General features: G+C 43.3%; 1 protein-coding gene across 2 annotated transcripts in view; it reads right to left on the reverse strand.

The window, feature by feature from the left end:
- C9H1orf21 (chromosome 9 C1orf21 homolog) overlaps positions 1-24120 on the reverse strand; it is a 191085-nt gene that overhangs the window by 89867 nt on the left and 77098 nt on the right. The window lies entirely within an intron of this gene.

A 24120-nucleotide genomic window follows, 5' to 3' on the forward strand; every position in this document is an offset into this window, starting at 1 on the left:
ACTATACAGATGTAGCCAAAAAGTAGTTTTTTAGTGTTTGTATAAGAATATAAGTATAATGAAGATAATAAATCATGTATAATGTTCTGCTTATAAGATTGGTATGCTTCTGTTTGACCCTGCTAGCCACCCTTCATGAGCAGCAGGAAGAAATGGCCTGTGCATTTGGTAGAGATGCACCGGGTAACCTTATAAGTTCATACCACAATGTTAAAGCAGGAAGAGACCATAACTTGTGATGGTCATTTCTTTAACTTAGGACATGATTTTATTACAGTGTTTGCTATAACGTCTTGCTTCTTGTTTGAATTACAAATTAAATCTTGCTTCTTGACTGCATTACAAATTAAGTTGTACTTCTTGTCTGCACTGCAAACTAAGCTGTGTACAGTTCTTTTGTTATTTCTTTGGTAACTACATAATCATTTCTAAAATGTAATCCTGTCTGAAATTCTCTGTAAAATTGTGTGGTGTGAGTGATGCATGTGTGCCTAATTAAGGAGAAGTGTGAAAACCATCACGACTGTCCAGATGGTCAAGAAGAAGGGAGAAACTTGAAGACAATCAGAAAACATCCATTGTGCCTGATGCTAAACAAATGAGCAGAACTGCCATCCTTGGAGACAGGTAGAAACCTCTAATAGTGAGATGACCAACAAGAGATAACGATGGGAAGCCTGACAATAACCATCACAGAATAACTGGCAAACTCTGAGATTAACACCATTTAAACTAAGATTAATGATTGCAGCACTCTCACCTGGCCCCAAGCTGCTGCAGTGAGAGAGGACTAGGGCCTCTCTCCGGGCCAGCCTGCACACTGAGCCCCTCATTCCCTACCCCACTCCAGAGGAATGATTTAAAGGAAGCATGGTACATTTTCATTTTATTTTCCAAAAAGAAAAATTAATTGAGTTAAGGACCCGAGCCATCCCAGGTAAATCTTCTAGCACTCTATACAAAGAGAAAGGGTTCTGTGGGATGTACTTTGCCACTACTGCAAAGGTACTGAAGATATACAATGCAACTGACTACAAAGAGGCAAAAAGCAAACCTGCTGAATAGGAAAGGCAGACAAATTATTGTTACTTGTACAATAAATTCCACAAAATGCATCACAATACAAAAAGGAAGGCAACAACAGCCCTAAAGAAAACACAAAGTTTGAGGTGGTAAAGAAAGCATTTCAAAAGAAAATATGCCATAGGCAGTCTCAAAAGGCAAATACTCTGAATGAAGTTCTCCATCTGGAAACAGCTAATTCTACTCAAATGTGTCGCACAGTTACCATGACAACATAATGAAGAAAAACTGCGTTCATTAATAATGGTTGGGATGATAAATGAGTATATCAACTTATAATGCTGAAACTATTATTACAAATAAAAGGATAGGAAAACAGTATGCAGATTTGCTTTAGGACTTGTAGATTCCTGTTTTAGTGACCCTAAGGGAGGCAGTTAGCTCAATTATAGTGATACAGGCGTTTTTCCAGTGATGATGATACTACACTCTGGCTCAGTCAATGAAGGGCAGGAATCCCTTATCCCTCCAAATACACCTGTACATGCTGTGACTTTTGGGAATGTCTCCTATTTATTAAGCTCTAAAAAGAACAGAGAGAACTGCTAGATGTTGTCAAGAACTCAGCTGGCTCTGGGTGCAATCACAGCCCAGTGAGCGTGGCTGAGCCCAATAAACCCTTACAAAATGACTGCGCTTCCTGACCAGATTGAAGGACTAACAGCTCATCATCTAAGTTCAACATATGCAACGGCACCAGATCTGGTTCTTGCTCTGGTGCTTGCTCCTACCATATCTGCTTCCACTTCACTCTAGTCCCAACCTTCCTCGGTGCTCCTGTCTCATGGCTCCAACTATTGGCTGGACCCTGACCCTGCTCTATGGTTCTGTTCTGGCTTCTGATTCTGACTACGGACTTGTCTCCTGCCCATGACTCCACTTCTGCCACCTGATTCTGCTTTGGCAACTTTACTGTTCCAACCACCAAACAACACTGTCTACAGCCCAGTGTGTGATACAAACTACAATGCATTTCCATTTTAGATATGTTCAGAATGGCAGATTTGCCTGTATCCTAATAAAAATAGGACGTGGGTTAAGATAAGTCTTTGTTCTTTCTGTGTGTTAGACAAAAAGCATGTGTCACAGCACTGAGAAGAAAGTTTCTCAAGCATACCCTCATTTTTCTGTGCTTCAAAGTTTCCGTACTGTCTGTTGTATTTATGCCAGGGGACACTATCCTTCACCCATTACAATACACATTACTATTCTGTAAAATAAAAAAAAATCTCTTGTCCAACACAGTGTCAAGCAAATTTCTCTATACTGTAATTATTCCTGCTGGGTGCTGTAATTATTCCTACAGCTGTGTTCAAGGCACACACAAGGGATCAAAGCTTCACAATTTCTCACCTACAGAACATTCAAAAGCTAGACCCCAGTTTGACAAATGATTGTATTGCTCATTCTAACAATAAATGGAAAACATCAGGAAAGCTTCTGGCAAGTTTTCATTACTTTAAACCACTAAACTGTGCCTCTTAGCTGCTAAAACCAAATATGCCATATGTACCCAATAGCATAGGTTCCGTTGACCCAGAACTGTCATATTTGCCCCCTTCTGGCAGAAAAAATTGCTACCAGGAAGGTCACCTTATATGAGAGGGAGGCTAAAGAAAAAGTGGCCAGGGGTTCAAACAGAGGAGCCATAAGTCAAGAGAGCACCAAACTCAGGTCCCAAGGTGACAAACTTGTTGCATCTGAGGGTAGATCTTGTCTAACCCTTTAAGGAACCACACCATTACCAGTCCCCAAAGAGGGATGTTAGACTGGACCCCTGGTGGAAGTCAGAGATAGCTGACAAGTGCACTTTAATGGATGAGATGGCTAAACCCGGCTGCTTTAAAGAAAGAAGTTAATTTAGAAGTGGGACTGATGCCTATTGAGGGGGCATACCCTTAGTTATGCACTAGAGGGAGAACCGCTTCCATTTAGCCCTGGTGGAGGGGATAAATGGCACCCTGGTGGAAGACTTAACCCATTAGAACCTACCTGACCATGTCCAAACACTGGCACTCAAGGCGGTTCAGCCATGGAGCATCCAAACTGTGACGTGGAACAACTGTTTGTCCAGGTGACATAGCCTGAGGAACTCCTGGGTCAGCAGGTCCAGCACTAGAGGGAGTATTATGGTCCTGGCCACTGACAGGAACAGGAGCATAGTGAACCAATGCTGCCTTGGCCATGCTGGTGCAATAAGGATGACTCTCTCCTGTTGAATTCTGAGGAAGACCCTGGGTATTAGCAGCACTGAGGGGAATACAAAGAGGAAGAGGAATGTGTGTACCTGTGGAATACTCCATTCAGGTCTTGGTGCATCCTTGTGCCGGCGATCAGAGATTTTTAGCCTAGCAGTGCCTTCCTGCTCCGTGCATGCGCAGTTGCTGTCTCATACTGTTCCATGTGTTAGCTGCACACGTGGCGTTGGTCCCCTCTGTTCCATTTTTACCACAAGCCTTTAGCAGACTCCAAAGCAGTGGGAAAGAAGGTAGGGTAGTGAAGCACCCACAGGGACACATATCTTGAAGAACCATCATCAGTAACTTCTTCTTCTCCTTCAAGTGGTGTCCCTCTGGGTGCTCCACTCAGGTGACTACAGAGCAGTACCCACATTGGGCGGAAGCAGGCTTTGGAAGTCATGTCCAAGAAGCGGCAAGGACAGATGATTGTTCCCTTATGGATCTTCTAAATTGTCTTGTCCTATCGATATAAAAGGCTACCGCACGTCTTATATCCAAGGAGTGTAATATTGATTTATTCGGGAGAATTATGTGGCTTGGGGTAGAATGTAGATAAGTAAATACATTAATTAATATGGAAAGCAGAAATGACCTTTGGCAGGAATTTTGTATGCAGGCGCAGTGTGATTTTATCTTTGGAAAAGATGATGTAGGGTGGGTCTACCATGAAAGCTGTGATAGTCCCCATCCATCTGGCAGATGTGATCGCAACTAGAAATGATACCTTCATGGCCATCTGCTGGAAGGATGAGGTCACCAGGGCTCAAAAGGGGGCCTCATCAGGGTGTTCAAGATAAGGGTCAGATCCCAAGGTGGTACACATGGTCATACATCAAGGCATGTTTTGCATAATCCTACAGGGAATCATTTCGTAATAGCAGGAGTGAAAACAGAAACGTCATCCACCAAATTGTGGAAGATGGTGATGGCTCACAGATGGATTTTATGGAGCTGATGGAAAGCCCTGCTTCACTAAGATCCAGAAGATACTCCAAAATGATAGGTATGGAGGTTGTAGCGAGTTGTAGCTGATGTTGGTTGCCCCATTTCTGAAATTGTCACCATTTATTTTGGTAGGTGTATCTCATTGAGGGACAATGGCTTTTCAGGAGAACTTGCTTCGCCCTCTCAGACTAGATAAATTCTTATTTTGGAACCATGGAGAAGCCAAGCATTGACCTTGAGTACTCAAGGATTGGGGTGGTAAGTTTGCCCATAGTGTTGGGTCAGCAGGTAGAGGATGACTGGGATGGTGGGTGGGAGGTAGAAGGGAGCTTGGGATATAGGAATAGGGTTCAGGAGGGAGTGTGGGGTCTGAGAGGTAGTATGGGTGAAGGAGGGGCATGTAATTTGGGGGATGGGTTTGGGGCATAGGGTCCAGGAGGGCTTATGAGCACAGGAGAGGATTCTGGCTTGGGAGAGAGATGTAGGAGAGGGTGCAGGGACTGGGATGGAGTTGTAACCTGGGAGAAGGAGGGAAAGGGGGTGCAGAGGGTTTGGGTGGTGACCTGGGCCAGGGGAATGGAGTGCAGAGTCAGGGAGGAGGAGGGGTGCAGGAGAGAATTCTGGCATGGGGTAGGAGAATAGGTAGGGGTGCAGCATCTGGGACAGCAGGTTGGGTGCAGAAGGGAGCTTGGGGATATAGGACTTGGATGCAGGAGGGAGTGTGGGGTCTGAGAGAGAGTTTGGGTGAAGGAGAGGGTTATGATCTGGGGTAGGGGAATGGGGTGCAAGGTCAGGGAGACCTGTTGCAGGAGAGGATTCGGGCCTGGGGGAGGAATGTAGAAGGGAGCGCAGTGCCTGGGAGGGAGTTGTGACCTGGAGGAGGTGGGGAGAGGGGATACAGAGGGTTTGGGTGGTGGCCTGTGGCAGGTAGTTGGGAAGAGGGGGAGAAAAAGAGGCAGGAGAACCAGGGACAGGCTCTGGCTGGGAGGCACGTACATAGGCAGTTCCTAGCCAGCAGCTCTGCCTGTGTGCTGGGCGATCTGCTCCACACAGCTCTGCGCCTGCATAGCGAGGGAGAGACAGAGGGAGGGAGAGTGAGGAGGCTTTATTCACTGCCCCTGCCTTTAGCAAAATTTCTCATCTCCTATGGGCCAGATGGGAGCTGACGGATTTTGCAAGGGGGCAGGAACAGCATGCAAAGCTCTCTCCTCCCTGCCCAGATTGCAGAGCAATTTTGCAACCTGCTGTTTAACGCGGCTGCAGCTGGTCTTCAGTAAGGATGCTGGTGATGTGACTATGGACTGGATCCAGTGGCTTGACAGGCCAAATGTCTTGCCCACCCCATTGTAGTGTGTGGAACCGATGGACAGCAAGGGTGGCTCTGGCTCTGACTGCATCTAGCATCTGGGTTGCAGAGTAGATTTCTATGTTTATTAATAGGCCCAAGAGGGAAAAGATCTCACAAGTAGTGTTCATCATGGGTAGGGTTTGTTGTGAAGTAGCTTTGTATAGACAATAATCTAAATAGGAGAATATGACTCCCCCCCGATGTCTGAAGAAACACATTCACTACGGGCCAGAGTTTTGGTAAACATACATGGTGCTGTCGATAGTCTGAAGGGCAGGACACACTACTGAAAGTGATTGTTGCCTGTAGTAAATCTGAGAAACTTCCTGTGAGAAGGGTGAATGGTTATGTAGAAGTAGGTTTCTTGAAGGTCGAGGGTTGAAAACCAGCCCCTCTCGTTCAACATTGTTATAGTTGTTCCTAAGGTCACCATCCTGAATTTGTAGTTGTGCCCAAACTTGTTGAGTTTCCTGAAATAAAAAATGGGCCTTCAGCCTCCTGTCTTCTTTCATGTAAGGAAATAATTTGAATAGGACCCTCTCCTGTGGAAGTCTGAGGGGATGGGTTTTATGACCTCTAAGCTGAATAATTTTTGTACCACTGCTTGTAATAGAGAGTCATGAGAGCGGTTCCTGAACAGGAACTGGGAAATATGTGGGGGTAGGGAGCATAGACATGAAGGGAATGGTATAGCCCACTGGTCGGTGGTAATTGAATGAAGGACCTCGTCCGTTTTGGCCGCAAACAGTTGGTTCCTATCGAAAGGAAGGTCTTCCGCTTTTGTCTATAGTTTGCTTGAAATGCCAGATGACAGTCGTGGCCATCGCTCTGGCTGCCATCTGCTATGTCCACTGACGCTTGTAATGCAGATCTGGCGATGGGCTGGCTCTCTTTCATGATTAACTGGATCTGTGATCTTTTTTGCTGAGGGAGATAATTTATGAGCTCCTGCAGTCTCATGTAATTTGCATGGTGGTAATTGGCAAGGAGCACTGTGTAATTGGAAATGCACAACTGCAAGATAGAAGAGGAATATATTTTTCTTCCGAACAGATCTAACCATTTATGCTCCTCATCCTGGGGAGTGGATCTAAATTCTGGTTGTCTAGACCAGTGATAACTGTGTCAATGACCAATGAATTTGGGTGGAGGTGGGAGAAGAGGAAATCTATCCCCTTGGTTAATAGGGGAAACAGAGGCTGGTATTTGCCACATGGCTTTCAATGGTTCCATTTTGGCCTCATCAATTGATAAGGCTATTTTAGACAAGGCGGTAGGTTACAATAGCCTAAGCAATTTATGTTGCTTCTCTTGTACCTCCCGTAGTGTGATGTGTTGGGACTGTGCCACCCATTTAAATAAGTCCTGAAATTACTTTAGGTAATCTGCCAGCAGGGAGGAGGAAGGGAAGACAGCCTCATTCAGGAACGAGGAGGACTGAGGTGCTGGAGAATTACTGTCCAAATCTGATTGGGGCAGGTCGTCATCTTCCTCCACTGGGTCAGCCCAGGTCGGCACTGAGAGTAACTGTGGAGGATGGGCTGGAGATGACTGTGTGGTAATAGGAGGAGAGCAAGTTGTTGTATGTGCTGGGGTTACTGCTGTTGACTCTCATGGTCGGTGCTGATGAGAAGAATGTGTATGGTACTGATTCCATTGTTCCTAGGGTGGCAATGAGGTCGATAATGCTGAGGAGGGTAGGGCAATGGATGGTTGAGCCAGGGTTACTGAGGTCAATTATGGAATGCTCACTGGTTGTGCGCCCAGACGTTACTGAGCCAGTTGGAGAAGAATGTTGGGAGGAGAACCTGCTCCTGTGACTAGTACCAGGGCCAATGCCTGGGGAGGATGGTGTGGGCAAGAAATGTATGTTCTCAGACAAGCAACTGTGTTGGCTAGTCTCCATAATGATAGGGGAATGTGGAAGCAAAACATCTGCCTGCACCAGTTGTGGTATTGTCGATGGCTGTGGTGTTCAGTGCCGTGACTCCGACCTCTTATGGGTCTTGGTTCTTGAAGTTTCCAGTTCTGCCGTTTGGGTGCCAGCATGTATTGGGAAGAGGCTGATTGTATCGGTGCCGCAGCGTCCGTCGTTACCGGGGGAAGCTTGGTTGGCACCAGGTGAGAGCCCATGGCAGTTGGTGCAGAGAACTTTGCTTTACGCTTCAGCTCTGACTTTGCTCCTTTTGTCAATACTGCTTTCTGCTTTTCCGCAGTGCCAGAGGTGGACGGCACTGGTGAATGTGCGGTGCAGGATGTCATTGGCACTGCCGGTAATGACTGTGCCGATAAAGCCCTGGACTTGCATGAGTCCTGGGGTAGACATGAGTTGGCCCTTTTCTTCAGAGTCAAGGTTCCATGGATGCCGCTTTCTTTGGATCTGGCAGTTGAAGGGACTTCTTCCAAAGTAGATTTTTGAGTCTCATCTTCCAGTCTCTTCTGGGCACAGCTGGCCAAAAAGGCCCCACCTCACAAGCTCTGCTTGGCCTGCTCCCAGGAAAACAGGGTATAAAAGCCCAGGGAGCCACTCAGTCCAGGCTGGCCGCCGGAAGAGAAGGAGCTCAGGCTGGAGCTCTTGATCAGCCCCCGGAACAGCCACAGTACCAGCCGCCACAGAAGCAGCAATCTTGGCAGAAGTGGCAACCACCACAGCCGCAGCCTCAGCAACAGCCCCGGCCACGGAGGACATCTATGAGGGTCCAACCCACCGAGCAACACCCCAGGAGCTGAACAACATGCCGGGAAAAGTAGTAAGTGGCCCAGGGTGGAGAATTGTCCTCCGGGAGCTCAGCATGTTCCAGCCAGCATCCCCGCTGAGAAGGCAGTAAAATCCATCACTGCCAACAGGGCCCTGGGCTGGGACCTAGTGGAGCAGGAGGGCTAGGGTCTCCCTACCTCCCCATCCCACAATAATCCAGTTCCCTAGCATTCTGGGAGGCTTACCCTCAGACTAGGCCTCTAGGCCACAGTGACCGTGAGAGACGGAACTGTATTTTGGAACTAGGTTTGGAGGACCGTATTTACCCTAATAAAGGGAACTGTACTTTGGGACTAGGCCTGGATGGCCGTATTTACCCTGATAGAGGGTACTGCACTTTGGGAATAGGCCTGAAGGGCCATATTTACCCTGATAGAAGGGACTGTACTCTGGGACTAGGCTCGCAGGGCCGTATTTACCCTGGGCAGAGGGACATTTGAGAGGAACCGAGCCTACAAGCTATAATTGCCCTGCAAAAAGGGGGCACCGACTCCAACTTTGGGGCATCCGAACCATTGAGGGGTCATGCCCCTTGACAGTGCCGAAGTATCCCATACCGCCAAAGTGTCCCACACCGAGGTAGTGGAATCTGTGTCATGGGGCCAAAGTGCCAGCTACTTAAGTAGCTAATTAAGTCACGGGTGCCTCTCACATTTACTAAGGGGCTAGAAACCCCTACAAATGCTTGTCTTGAAGATAGTCTTCTACAAACACTGCAGTTAGTGTGTGGGTCACCTGTGGGCATATGCTTCTGGCACTTAGCACATTGTTAAATCCTTGGGGCCACTGCATGCCTCACAGATAGCAGGGTGGGGACTCTCTCCTCTCTTCCCCTGCAAAGATACTACCTACCTACCTGATGATAACTCATTCTATACAACAAAGCTAACTATGCACTAGGGAAGAAGGACCTGATAAGCAAGGAGTCCAAAGCTCCAACAACTGTCAGTGGCAGAAAGAAGGAACTGAGGCGGGAGTCTGGTTGGTAGGGATATATATACTGTACACACACAACACCATGAAGCATCACCATGGGGTTAGGTTGGGGGGGGGGGGAGACACTAAAACCAATCTGAGGGGTACCACTAGGAAAAGGTCTTCTGACAATTATGCACACAACAGGTGCATACATGTACTGGAATGCACATGAGCAATCACTTCAAGAAGAATGAAGCATACCTTGTTGGACATTTTTTCTTGCTTCTTGGCATGTCTGTTAATGTTGTTTTATTTTTTCTCCATTCTCTTACCTCCTTCTCATACAGAATTCATGAGTAGCAGTGTAATTATTAAAAAACAACAAATGGTCTGGTAGCACTTTATAGACTAACAAAACATGTAGGTGGTATCATGAGCTTTCGTGGGTACAGCCCACTTTTTCATATGACGAGTTCTGAGTTTAGGATGTGCAGACCCAAAATAAATAGGAGAGGGGAGGGGGGGGAGGAAAAAAAGAAGGGTGATGGGAGACAGAGAGCAGATGTATAGTTGGGGTTATTTTTCCCAATGTGCACTACTTTACATTTATCCACATTACATTTTATTTGCCATTTTGTTGCCCAGTCACTTAGTTTGGTGAGATCTTTTTGAAGTTCTTCACAGTCTGCTTTGGTTTTAACTACCTTGAGCAGTTTAGTATCATCCGCAAACTTTTATCCCTTTTTCCAGATCATTTATGAATATGTTGAATAGAATTGGTCCTAGGACTGACCCTTGGGGAACACCACTAGTTACCTCTTTCCATTCTGAAAATTTACCATTTATTCCTACCCTTTGTTTCCTGTCTTTTAACCAGTTCTCAGTCCATGAAAGGATCTTTCCTCTTATCCCCATGACAACTTAATTTACATAAGAGCCTTTGGTGAGGGACCTTGTCAAAGGCTTTCTGGAAATCTAAGTATACTATATCTACTGGATCCCCCTTGTCCACATGTTTGTTGACCCCTTCAAAGAACTCTAATAGATTAGTAAGACATGATTTCCCTTTACAGAAACCATATTGACTTTTGTCCAAAAAATTATGTTCTTCTATGTGTCTGACAATTTTATTCCTTACTATTGTTTCAACTTCATTGAATGTTAGGTTGGTAGTAACTACCCAAACTTCAGATACTTACTGATTCCTGATTTTCTATACCCTCTTCTCCCTGTCCCCTCCTCCCCCCACACTTCTCTCCTATTTATTTTGGGTCTGCACAACCTAAACTCAAAACTCCAGTCATCTGAAGAAGTGGGCTCTGCCCACGAAAGCTCATGGTACCATCTACATGTTTTGTTAGTCTATAAAGTGGTACCAGACCATTTGTTGTTTTTTTCTGTACAGACTAACTCGGCTACCTCCTGAAGCAGTGTAATTATTGTTTGCTTCTGCATATTCAACAACTGAAGTTTGAACACTGTATCATAAGAAAAACATTTTATTTTGATTTCACCATTGTTTATTTTAAATTCCGGTATGAAAATCTTAGAAAATAATTTAGTTATAGATTTTGTAGGACCTTGCTATTTATATTTTATTACAGATTGTATCGATTCTGTGCATTATATTTTCAGATTGGCTAGAGACTTAGGAGGTCCAGTGGTCAACATGCATGAAGAGATCAAATTACACAGTAGCAGACTGACACATCGTTCACTGTATCATGCACTGGTTGACTTGTAAAGTCTAGCATTTTGTGAAATGAATGGGTCAAAATTCATGCAGATACAATTTAAATACAAATAAAACGTTAGCACTTTTTGTTTAAGAAGCAAGTCCATTATAGCCCATTAAAAAAAGATAAAGCTGAGAAATGAAAACAGGAAAAGAAACAAGAAGCAGAAAGATATTAAAGGATCAAACTGAAGAGAAGGGATGGTCTGGGGCTTTGAAAATACTTCTAGTCAAATGTAATATCCACGTAAGTTGGGGTGCTATTTTTAGCATACCGGCTCAAGCTGAGTTGACATGTGTCTGTCTGCCCACATTGGAAAGCACCTTACCAGCTGCTGTGTACATGTCCTTTTATTTCTAGTTGCACAGGAATAGGACTGGGGAAGAAAAGTAGCAAATGAGCAGTACTTGACAGGCAGGCAAAGCAACTAACATACCAAGGCGTAAAATGAATCCTTCATCAACAGTAGGTCTGTGTTTTTAACAATAAATGAAATATATACACTATATATTGTATCTAAAATGCTGCTTTAAATCCATATGCCAGGAGTTCTGTCCATTTGCATAGTTCTTTAAGACACTGAGCCATTCTGTGGGGGGGTTTTGCTTTTGGGGAGCGGAGGGGGTAGGCAGTATTTCACATACCAGGGATTGAAAATTACACTGATTTGATGAGGATTACGGTTGGCTATATTCAGTCTTGGATCTACTCCCCAAATAACTGCTATATTTGGGGACCAGTGAAATTTTATTTCATGAACCACCAGGGCTAAAAAAACAAAATGCTGAATACTGCTGGGTGATATGGTTCTTGCACACAGATTTCATGTCTAGCCATGAGACAGAGGACTCAGAAATCAGAATGAGGTGATTTTAATATTCTCTTCCTACTCCCCTTTTTAGCAGTCAATATCACAATGATGTCAGAAAAGAACTTGGAATCTCAGATGACAAACAGTATGTTTCTGGCTTTTCACATGATTCTGGCAGCTAACGTTTTGTAATTCTTCTGGGTATTTAAAAAATAAAAATGAAGATAAAAATTAGGTTGGCTTTCTATAGCACAGAATTCACCTAAATTAACATCCAGAATGGGAACTTGAACAGGGGTTTACTATGTCTCAGGTGAGTGCTTGAACTACTAGGAGTGTGGGTGATTGGTCAGTCTCGCATTTTTTCTGAAACATTTTGAAAGCTCTGTTTTGTTTGGATGCCAAGTGAAACTAAATGCCAATGCCTCAAACATTTTCATTAACTGAAGCTTTTGTTTTTCAGGCCAGCCCTACTAGAAACACTTGGCAGGCCAGTGTAAATAGAGGCTCAGTTTGTGCGTGTGTGTCTGCATGAGTGTATTATATAAAAAATGTACCTACATTGAGGGTATTCCCTCTCTCACATCTTTCATATGTTGCATTCCTTGGGAAGGAGTGTGGGAAGGAAATCAATATGTCTAGCATCTCTGCCCTTCAAGTTTACCTGATCAGAGGAAGCTGTGTTTTGATTGAAAGGATACAGGGAGCGTAGCGAGCAGACGAGACTTTCAAATGTACTAGCGGTTCCAGAACAGGGGTGGGCAATGATTTTCGCAGGGGGACCACTTCATAACTTTTGGTATATAGTCACAGGCTGGCTGCTCCAGGTCCCTAGGAAGGGGTGGAGCCTTGAGTGGAAGGGGTGAGGCTGGAGCTAGAGAGAGTGAGTGTGTATGAGTGTGAAAGGCACTCTGTATGTGAGACACAGACTGTGACACAGATTGAGTGTGTGTGGCCCAGAGACAGGACAGTGTGTGTGGCAGTGACTGTGTGTGTGGCATAGAGACAATGTGGTACAGCAGACTGGGTGTATGTGAGACTGACAGAGCATGTATGTGCTGGCTGCTGCGAGGTAAGTTTCTGAGAGAATCCATGTGCTGTCACTATGACAAGGAAAGCTGTGCTCCTCTGTTTCCCCATCCCCTGCTCTGCAGAGATGGTGTAGGTATGGGGGAAGAGGGAGTGTGTGTGCTCATGTGTGAGAGAGAGCGCGCACACAAGCACTGAAATCTTCGAAACAGTGCCCTGCCTCTTAAGACAGGCACTTCTGCGCCACTTAACATCCATTCTGCAGACTGGAGCAGCTCCACTGTGCGTCTCCCTCTCCCTGGGCCTTGTTCTGCAGGGACAAGGGAACACCCAGGCTTCAGCTCTCCCCTCTCCCTTCCCTTCTGCACAGCCAGCAGGAGAATCCTGGAAGCAGCTCAGCAGCAGGATGAAGCAAGATGGAGGCATGGGCAGCTGAACACACACTGCACGTATGTGGTCTTTGCTAATCATCTGGGTGGGCTGGAGAGAAATGCTTGGCGGGTCGCAATTGGCCCACGGGCCCAATTTTGCCCACCATTGTTCCAGAGGGTTGTATGTGGAATAAATTGGGGAGGCAGGCTAACAACCATGTTGGCTCTCAAATGTAAAGCATTAATTCACAGTGTTCTTGCTACAGAAGGGAAAAGCTGTTTGCTTAAGTGAGTTAACTGTGCAGCTATTTATATGGCCTGTAAACTAAAGACACTAAAAGGGATACTTTTTATATCTGGAAGATTTGAGTTGTGTATTATAAGTTTCAATTACTCTTTTTTGGCTTTGGATTACTGAAAAGATTACTGTTTGCAGTAAGGAGCTGCTTCAACTCCTCATAACATAATGATTAATTATTCTATCCATTGAATTGAACAAATTGCAAATAATGAAATTAAATCGTGGTTGAGAAGGGGGTAGTCTTTTCCATGATGCATGAACAACATGCCCTGATAAAGTAATATTACATTAATAGGATAAAGCTCTATAACAGGAAGAATAAGAAAGTACATTTTTAAATTCGAATTTTGTGGGCTGACAGTTTTGATTAACAGTGGATTCATAAAGAATACAGCCTCATTACTTGCCAAATAAAGAGGAGTCAGGCATTTATTGACAAAGCAACTGAGAATAACTTGTTAGGTAAATTTGAGGGTGGGAGTTAATTTTTGCTCATATGGGCTAGTGCAGTGGTTCTCAAACTTTTTAGCCTGTAGCCCACCCCACTCAACGCAAACCTTTCTGTGGCTCACCAGCCAACACCCATAATGACAAAATGGGTGCAGGAGTGGACTGAGGGAGGGAGCAAAGAAGGAAAGAGCAGGCTGTGGTGGGCAGGAGAGGGGATGCAGGAGCAAGGTGGAGGTGCAGGTCCTAGGCATAATAGGAATTGGGGGAGCACTTACCTGGCTCCATGCCCCCCACTGCTCCCGGGCACCACCTCCCACTGCTCCCATTGGCCAGGATTCTGGCCAATGAAAGCAGCAGGGAAAGCCTGCAGAAGAACAGTCTCCTGCACATCTGGTTCCCCAGCTGGGGGGAGAGGAGTGGCAGCGCAATCTCTTTCTGCCCCCATGGGGCCCCAGAGCTTGCCCCTCATGTCCCCCCACAGTGAGGAGCTGGCATTTATGCTCCAAACATGCGGGGGAGGAGGGTGCAGGGCTGGAGTGCGAGTGCAGGTTCCCCACTTCAGGGGAGCTCCGAGCCCACAGCCCACCTGCAAGACAGTAACGGACCACTAATGGTCCATAGACCACACTTTGAGAACCACTGGGCTAGGGGTATAGCAGCAACACCATGGGAGATATTGCTACCTTGATACCTTGTCCAGGTAGGCTACAGAGGCAGTACTCTGTGTCACTGTATGAGCAAGGTTAATGTGTGTCCCTCGTGCAATAGTGGCAGCACTGATCAAAGAAGTGGCTTCAACTAATGTATGAAAAGGAGTCCCTGTCCAGCTCGCAGATGGAATAATGAATGCTGCAATGTAGTACCGGAGTGAGTCTCTGTCTCTCACACACGCACACACACACACAGCTACGTAATCTAATAGGCCAGACTTCTTAAAGGGAAATTTGAAGCTTCAGCTCTAGCTGTACTGTGCCATCTAGATTGTTTTAGTTGGCATTCTTTTGTTTGGTACCAAAAAGAATTCTACAAATGAAGTCTGAAAAGATACACTGATGACTCCCAGATAGGGCATGAGATATATTCAAATCCTTCACCTTACTCTTCGAACCCTACCAACTCAAATAAGAAGGTTTTCATGTAACCAGTACTCACTCACTAAATCTGTATGATATAACTGGATAATTACTGTGATGGTCACAGATGACCCCTTGGGCTGCTTCCTGGTGTGTTGACAAAGCTACTGACACTCGACTCCTTGCTCTCTGGGGCTTCTCACCACCCTGTCCTGCTGGGCCAGCTCACCTGGTCTCCCCCAGCCAAGGCACAGAGCTGAGATCACCGCCCCCTAGAGGAGTAATATAGACAATGAAACACTTCAGGTTTGAGGAAAATGCAGATTTGGGCCTAGCTTCCAAGGAAACCACTTCCTAAATGGAATCAGAACCCTAAATAAATTATTTAGGTAAACCCCCTTTAACAATGAAAGGAGGATGTACACACTGATTGTTCCCCCAGGTAACAATTATTTACACCGGGCTTGATAGTAAATAAAAGTGATTTCATTAAGTATAAGCAGGAGAATTTAAGTGGTTATGAGTGAAAACAGGCAAAGCAAAGTAGCTTACATATTTAAAAATAATAAAAAATTAATAGCTAATCACAAACTTATTACAAACGCACCCTAAAACTGTTCTTATTCCAGTTAAGCCTCCAAACCAGGGAAGTCCCCTTGTCCCTGGGGTTTTAGTTATGCTCTTGGGTGTGCCATGCCAGCCAAAGACAAAGAACTGAAAAACTTTGCATCTTAAACTGCCTCCCTTTCAGGCAGGAATTACATGTATTACATTCTCCCCTTCAATGGAAAATTATCTGGTCAGCCCCTGCCAGTTAGGAAGGTCACATGATTTTCTAAGACCAACCACTTCTGAGACTTAAAGGACAAAAGAGGCTGTTTACAGGTGACAACCCAGATATTGAGGGAAAGTCCCTTGATGGCTTTCATTCGCACATGTAAAAACACAAACCATTCCATACTCCATATCTCTAACTTTACACGCAAGAATGCTACATACACCAAAATAAGATATACAGATCCAGCAGACTGAGACATTAAAACTGATATGTTATATGAGGTTCAAAACATCTTGAGTTATGTATATTTGTGTCCATAAGTCAATTTCACAAAGTATGGTGGGGTGTCCACCACAGTTATTCATCAGGATTACAGTAAAATCTAGGTTAGATATGTAATGCCTTACATTAGGAAATTATGTAACCACTCAGGTAAAATAGTTCCTTAGGGTCATTGTGGTCTAGTGATTAGCATGGTTTCCTGGGTTTTATTCCAATCTTCCACAGACTCTTTTTGTGACCTTAGGAGTAATCATTTAATGTAGGCGTGGGCAAATACCTGCCCGTAGGCTGGATCCAGTCTGTGAGGGTTAGACACTGGCAGGCCCCCTCACCACCATATTTACCTGCACCCCCTCATGTGTGGGGAATCTTAGCTCCCATTTGCCGCGGATCTCCTTTCTCCTTTCCCAGCCAATGGGCGCTGCGATCGCCCGTACCTGCAGAGGTGCAGGTAAATATAGTGTCAGTAGCTCAACAGGAGTTAATCCTGGTAAACTGCTGCTGTTTTATTGCCCGCTCCTGTTTTATAACTTCTCTGCCTTTAGTTAATTCGACTTTAAAAGCAAAATACCTCCCTCCCAGTTATTCTGGGAAGATTTGATTGTCTTGGAGGCGTATATATAGCAGAAGGCCAACAGAGGCAAATGCTCCTGTCAGCCTTCCTTACTCTTCACAAAAGGAAGAGTACCAGAGGCTGGCTGAAGCTGCCCTCGGAATTCAATTTATGGGTCTATTCTAGACCCACTAAATCAAACACGAGAAAACTGACCTCTCTAAGAGTGATTAAATTATTAGTAAATACATGGACTTATTGTTGATGGAGAATAAGTTTGTTTTGCAGCTTTTAGTTGCTTTGCCTTACAAATACTTCTCACTTGCCCTTTCTCTTCTTTAGTCCTATTCCTACTCCACTAGCTTATAAATAACAAGATGTCTACACAGCAGCTGAGAAGGCAATTCCCTGTGCAGGTTGACAGAAACATGCTAGCTCTGCTTGAGCTTCAGCAGACCAATGTAATTTTCAATCCCAGGAATATACAAAATATTACTTAACCTAAAAAAAAAAATCCCAGAATGGTTCAGTGTCTTAGAATTAAGTGGGCAGGATTTTTGTATGTTTATTTAATCACTGGATTCCTGGCATTTGGGATAAATATATATTTGAAGGAGGTTTTTAGCAATTATTTAGTGGACATGCTGCAAAGACTCCATTGGTTGCGCACACATTAGTTTGTGCAAATGTCCATCAGCTGAATATATCTTCTGTATACATTTATTTATATAACATTAGTAAATATTTCTATTACAAAATTAAAATAGCATATTGATGAAACGCATACATGTTTAGGCAGCTATACAAGACCAATTTCTTACCTGATGAGCTCAAAAAGTTTACACCTTTGTACATCTTATATGCCAAGTTTCAATTTAAAGTGAATTTTTGTGGTCATGTTGTATACCACTAAAAACATGATAGGAGCTAAAATAACCTAAATATTAAAAGCTCCTCTGTGATGCACCTTTACCCCATAAACATTCCTCATCTTCATACTCCATTTCAAAGCTCGCTACCTAAAGCAGTGGAACAGTAATGAGTTTCAAGATTTAACCTTGCGCTGTTCTAAGAGAAACAGTTTGTCTTAAACTTAAGATAAAGGGGCTGCCATGAACAATTCCTGATTTCTCCCAGCAAATGGGGACAAACAGATCTGGCTCTGATAGACATGCTAACGTAATATACTTTTGACACGCACACAGAATGTTCTTTAAAGAGCTCAAAGACAATTGAAAATAAAGGACTAGAACACTTGCTGGGAGGAGGGATTTCAATCACTCAGAATGCTTACACTCCTCTTCCTCTGGAGAGGTACTGACTGAACAGGAGTCCTCACCAGGAATACACTAATCTAATATATGCATTCCTGGAGCTCCTAGAGAGTTATGACTTCATAACAAAGCTGCCCTTCCCAGCTTGCCCAATTGCAACGAGAACAAATGCTACCTGACCTCATCCACATATACAGCTTTTGGAGATACTGGAGTAGAGAGGGGCAGGCCGAGTTCATATCCTTTATCAACATACATATCAGGCTTAGTTCATATCAACTTTAATCATAGAATCACAGAACTGGAAGGAACCTTAAGAGGTCATCAAGTCACCCTGACAGTTAGGAAATTTTTTCCAATGTCTAAACTAAACCTCCCTTGTTGCAAATTAAGCCCATAGCTTCCTGCCCTATCATCAGAGGCCAAGGAGAATCATTTTTCTCCCTCCTCCTTATAACACCCTTTTAGATACCTGAAAACTGCTATCATGTCCCCTCTCTGTCTTCTCCTTTCCAAACTAAACAAACCCAATTCTTTGAGTCTTCCCGCATAGATCATGTTTTCTAGATCTTTAATCATTTTTGTTGCTCTTCTCTGGACCTTCTCCAATTTCTTCACCTCTTTCTTGAAATGTGCCCAGAACGGGACACAGTACTGCAATTGAGGTCTAATCAGTGCAGAGTAGAGCAGAAGAATGACTTCTCGTGTCTTGCTCCTGTTAATGCATCTCAGAATCATGTTTGCTGCTTTTTTTGGGGGGGGGGGGGGGGGGAGGGCCAACAGCATCACACTGTTGACTCATATTTAGCTTGTGGTCCACCATGACCCCTAGATCTCTTTCTGCAGTACTCCTTCCTAGACAATCATTTCCCATTCTGTATGTGTGAAACTGATTGTCCCTTCCTAAGTGGAGTAATTTGCATTTGTCCTTATTAAACTTCATCCTGTTTACCTCAGATGATTGCTCTAGTTTATTCAGATCATTTTGAATTATCCTCCAAAGTACTTTCAACCCCTCCCAGTTTGGTATCATCAGCAAACTTAATACTCATACTCTTTATGCCAATTTCTAAATCGCTGAAGAAGATATGGAACAGAACCGGTCCCAAAACAGACCCCTGTGGAATGCCAATTGTTATGTCCTTCCAGCAGGATTGTATACTGTTAACAACTACTCTCTGAGAATGGTTATCCAGCCAGTTATGCACCCCATCTAAGTTGTACTTGCCTAGTTTATTGATCATGCAAGACCGTATCAAACGAAAACTCATGATACCATCTACATGTTTTGTTAACCTTTAAAGTTCTACTAGTCTATTGCTATTATTTAAGTTTTTCCTGTTACAGACTAACTCTTCTTCCCCCACCTTGTCTTCTGTATTTAGACTGTAGGTCACTTGGAAAAGAAGCTCTCTCTTATTACAGATGTATAACCCTTATTACAATGGGATCTTGTTATCATACAGGAAGTCTATATACTACTATAATACAGATAATTGTATTAGAAGAGACCAATAGGTATTTACATATTTATTTACTTTATGCAATTTTATTTACACATTTGACATCACAATGAAGAGATGAAAATATTGCAAGGTTAGCAATTGGTGCTGCAGGATATCTACTAAGTCTTTGGTCTATACAGCTGATATATGGACACCTGATCTTCATATCCAATTGTTTTCAAAATATTTTCTAATTTAAATGTGCTCTTGTTTAAAAAATGTTGGAAAACCCCGCTTTATAACTAATCATAACACATTTTCAAACCCTTCCTTACCTACAAGTAAACATTTTTAGATTAAGCAATTAATGTTTTAAACTCTGTACCAGGGCCAAAAACAAACTTTCAGCAGATATATAATTTTCAAATCTTCTGTCTGGATACCACAATTTTTACAGCTGTAAGGAATACATTTGAAGCTGAAGAACAGACACTATTTATCAATCTGATTTTGATGGAATAAATGTAATAAGCCACAACACAAAATAAAAAACCAATTTCATACACATCTGACAACTTGTTCTCAGATTACAGATAAAAATATCAGCAATTACTTTTCTATGGTCAAACACTGATGTCTGTTAGAGGAAGAGAATCTTGGTTTCTCTTTGATGTCTTTTTTAATGAGAAGACTTGAAACAACATGGAGAGAGCTAGCTACAAGTATTCATTTTTCTTTACCGATCCCCTTTTGGATCAGTGTCCAAAAAACTGGAAGATATGACAAGATGAACCAGCTATTATCTACTCTGATTCATATACAGTAAATGAAGTACTTCTCAGTAAGAGCATTACAACATAACTGGGCAGTACAGATTTGATGCTACAACTTGCTAGCAATCAGGGGTGGCCCGTGAGCCTATGCAAACTAGGCAGTTGCCTAGGGCGCCGCTGGCCTGAGCACCCGATGATGACATCATGGGGCGCCCGGGCGCCCCGTGATTACGTCACGGCCATTGACAGCCATGCAGGCGGGGGCGTCGATCATGCCTTCCACCTGGCGTGCCAGCTGCCGAAGCTGGCCTCAAACCACTCCTGCTAGCAATTAAGAACATTTCTGTAATGAAAAGTGACTCATTTATTCTGTGCATCTTCCCAGATAATCTAACCAGAACACGGGCACTCATGGACATGAGCAGGTTGTAAGAGTTGTGATTAGTCTCCCCTTTCTTTATGGCTAGATGGGAGAGTGTTCCTGTCATAAACTGGGGGCCATAGTACGAAAAAGCAGGCAACCATCAAATCAGAGGACAGAGAAATCATTTTTTCTGTGTTTATATAATTCCTAGAGCAATGGGGCTCCAAACGTGATTGGGTCTTTGGGAGCTTTCATATTATAAATTATCATTATGAATATACAAAGCAAGTTGGAAACAGTGATTATTACTACATATGCATAGGGTTATCATATTTCAGGTTCCCAAAAGGAGGATGTTGTCGGAGGGATTGGGATACAGCTTGAGGCGTAGTTTGGGCATGCTAGAGGGAGTACATATGAGGGTGGGGGTGCAGGAAGGGTATGTATCTACTGGACTGGGTATTTGGGAGTGCTGGAGGCAGTACCTGCATCCTTACTCTCAAAATGGGGGGCAGAGTATTGTTCGCAGGCCACACCACCAGTCCATCAGTCTCTCTCAGGCCTCTCCCCATCCCCGGGCTGAGAGCTGATGCCTGGAAATATCTAAAAAGGATTTATTTATTTATGTTTTAATTAAAGTTTCTTTGTTACATCACCAGAGTAAATACATGATCTGTCAAAGGCATTCTCCTTATTAACAAATAAACCATAAACTTAGATAACTACAATTTTATTACTATGTGAGTTTTTTTATTTTCCTGAACAATGTCTCTTCAGCATCAAACTCTGTTTGTTGAGAGGAAAATAAGGGGGAAATCTAATCAAAAAGAGAAAAGAAGGGTATTAATTGTTTGGCTGATGAATCCTATTTTCTTCTAAGAGCACAGTGCCACATCATTCTTTTGGATTTTCCCTGTTTAGATTCCTGTGGTTCCTTTCATTCCATTTTATTGTGAGATAAAATATTATGATTTAGTACTCATGAAAAGTGAGAGACTTGAAGTCTGGCATTAATGTTAGAAGGTGCTACACAATCTCTTTGAGCATATGATTATCAACATACTGTAGTCCTGCCCATGAACATACTTACCTGCTCTGCACAGAACCTCTCCAATGGGACTTAATAATATATGGAGATATATTTATACCATAGAACTGGAAGGGACCTTGCGAGGTCATCAAGTTCAGTCTGCTGCCCTCCTGGCAGGACCAAGTACCATCTCTGACAGATGTGCCCCAGATTCCTAAATGGCCCTCTCAAGGATTAAACTCACAACCCTGGGTTTAGGAGGCCAATGCTCAAACCACTGAGCTCTCTCTCCCCCACTTAAGTATAGGCTCAAGTGTTCAGCTAAATACAAAATTTGTTGATTAGATTATTCCTGGTCCTGACTTTGGCAGTCTTTTTAAGATAGTCATGGATAGCCAAAAGTGTTCAACTGTGATACCAAATTAGAGAACATCTTGAATGCTGACTTGGCCAAGATGGCAGCCTACTGTAGCAGTTGGCATCTCTAACCAAGTGTGACTAAGAGTTTCGAGCATCTTCCGCTTCCACAGTGCAAGCACTAAACATGTTTTACACTTTTTCCTCAATGGAGAACAACTGAAACATGAGGCAACGCTGGTCTACCTTGGTGTCACATTTGAACAAATAGGAACGAGTCTAAATCATGCTTAATACTTGCATTGTGGAAGAAGATGCTTGAAACACTTAGGCATACTTGGTTGGAGATGCCAACTGCTACAGTAGGATGCCATCTTGGCCAAGTCAGCTTTCAAGAAGTTCTCCAATTTGGTGAAAGACCATGACTGGGTAGCACAGCAAATGTCATCTGCACAGATAATCTTGTGTGACTGAGTTAGTGGCAGGTCCTTTGTGTACAGATTGAACAGTGTGGACATAACCACAAAGCTTTGGGATAAGCCACTGAGACTTATCCCATAAGCCATGTACTTGTTCCATTTGCCGTATGTACCTAAAAACTCTTGTCAACAAAGTAGAAGTTCAGCAATGTCCACCCATGTTGGGAAAAATTATGACACTTTTAGCAGCAGACCAGTATGCCATACTGCATTACAGGACATCAGATTCAAGGAAACAGCTCCTGTCTTCAGGTTCTGTTGATACCCTTTTTCTATAGCTGTTGTATGTGATAGCAAGTACTCTGTTAATGTGATTTGGGGGTCAATAAAGCACTCCTCTACTGTCTGCAGTGATTCCAGAAGCCAGCTTGGTTATTGCTAGGGATGTAAGCAACTAGTTAAGTAGTCGACCACCCGATAAGGTTAGGCCTATTGAGCAGCTGAGTCACTATTTGACTAGTCACTCCTCCACCCTGGAGGAACAGGAGCCAGTGTAGGGGGAGCCTAGATTAACAACAAGAACATCAAACAGTGCCAACTGGGTGGTGGTGATTCTGGTATGGTAAATTCTTGACAGGAAGATGGAGAAAATTTTGTGAAATATCCCCTGAACAGCTGATAGTAATAATGATAACTTTCAGTCGCTGCATATCTAGCCCTGGTTGGCAAAGTGGCAACATCAAGGGACAAGATTCCACGTCCCATTACAATCCCTTGTGCCCTCAAATTCCTCTTACCTTTTAATTTCGGTAATAATTTAGGTTCTCGTGTCTGAAGTTATGGTCTACAGCAATGTTTCTTAAACTATGTTCCGCGGAACACTGTTGTTCCATGAACAACTCGCAGGTGTGCCACGACCTCTTCTTTGTTGCTGTTATTTCTTTGTTTTTGTTTTTGTCTTTTTTTTGTGTGTGTGTGTGTGTGTCTGACAACATTTTTTTTGAAGAAAATTTTCATAGGTGTTCCACATTAAAAAAATATTACTGTTTGGTGATCCATAGTCTCAAAAAGTTTAAGAAACACTGGTCTACAGCCTTTTGTTACAATGTTCTTAAGGTATGCAATGAAAAACAAATTCACAGAAATACATTTTCTGACTAGTACCACTGCTTAACATCTAAATACTCCTTTTATACAAAAGAGGAAATTTTGCTCTTAATTGTCCACAATGCCTGTATTACATACAAATTCAAATACTGAAGTAGGAATGTCAAAGGCATCATCTTATCTTACAATATAGTAAAGGAGAACATGAAAAAAGTCATCATAGAAGTTCAATATTTTGAAGACCCTCTATTCAGATTACAGATATACATTGAGACAGTTTTATTTTGTCTGCGCTGCTGCAAACAAACATAGCCTCAACAAACAGGTTGAAATGAAACTCCTCCTCCTTACTTCAATAGCAGTGATAGCTTTGATAACTGCAGCGTGGCATTCTTAATTCTACACAAATAATTGCTATAACAACCATAGAAGAGAAAGCTTGGCATTCTAAATAGCAGTGTAACTATTTTAAGAATGTTGAATCCAAGGAGTTTGTAAGCAATACCAAATCCCCTTGTTAGTAGAAAATAATTTCCTTATAATATTTGGACAGGCCTAAAAGCCTCACATAATGTACATTTTTCTACAATCACTCTTAAACATTTCATAATCTACTCATCAGTTTACAAAAATAATTTAACATATGCTCATGGAGTCTGAAAAAAATCACAATGT

This window comes from Pelodiscus sinensis, chromosome 9, assembly GCF_052426305.1.
Source record: "Pelodiscus sinensis isolate ZL-2025 chromosome 9, ASM5242630v1, whole genome shotgun sequence".
In the NCBI taxonomy this organism is placed as follows: Eukaryota; Metazoa; Chordata; order Testudines; family Trionychidae; genus Pelodiscus; species Pelodiscus sinensis.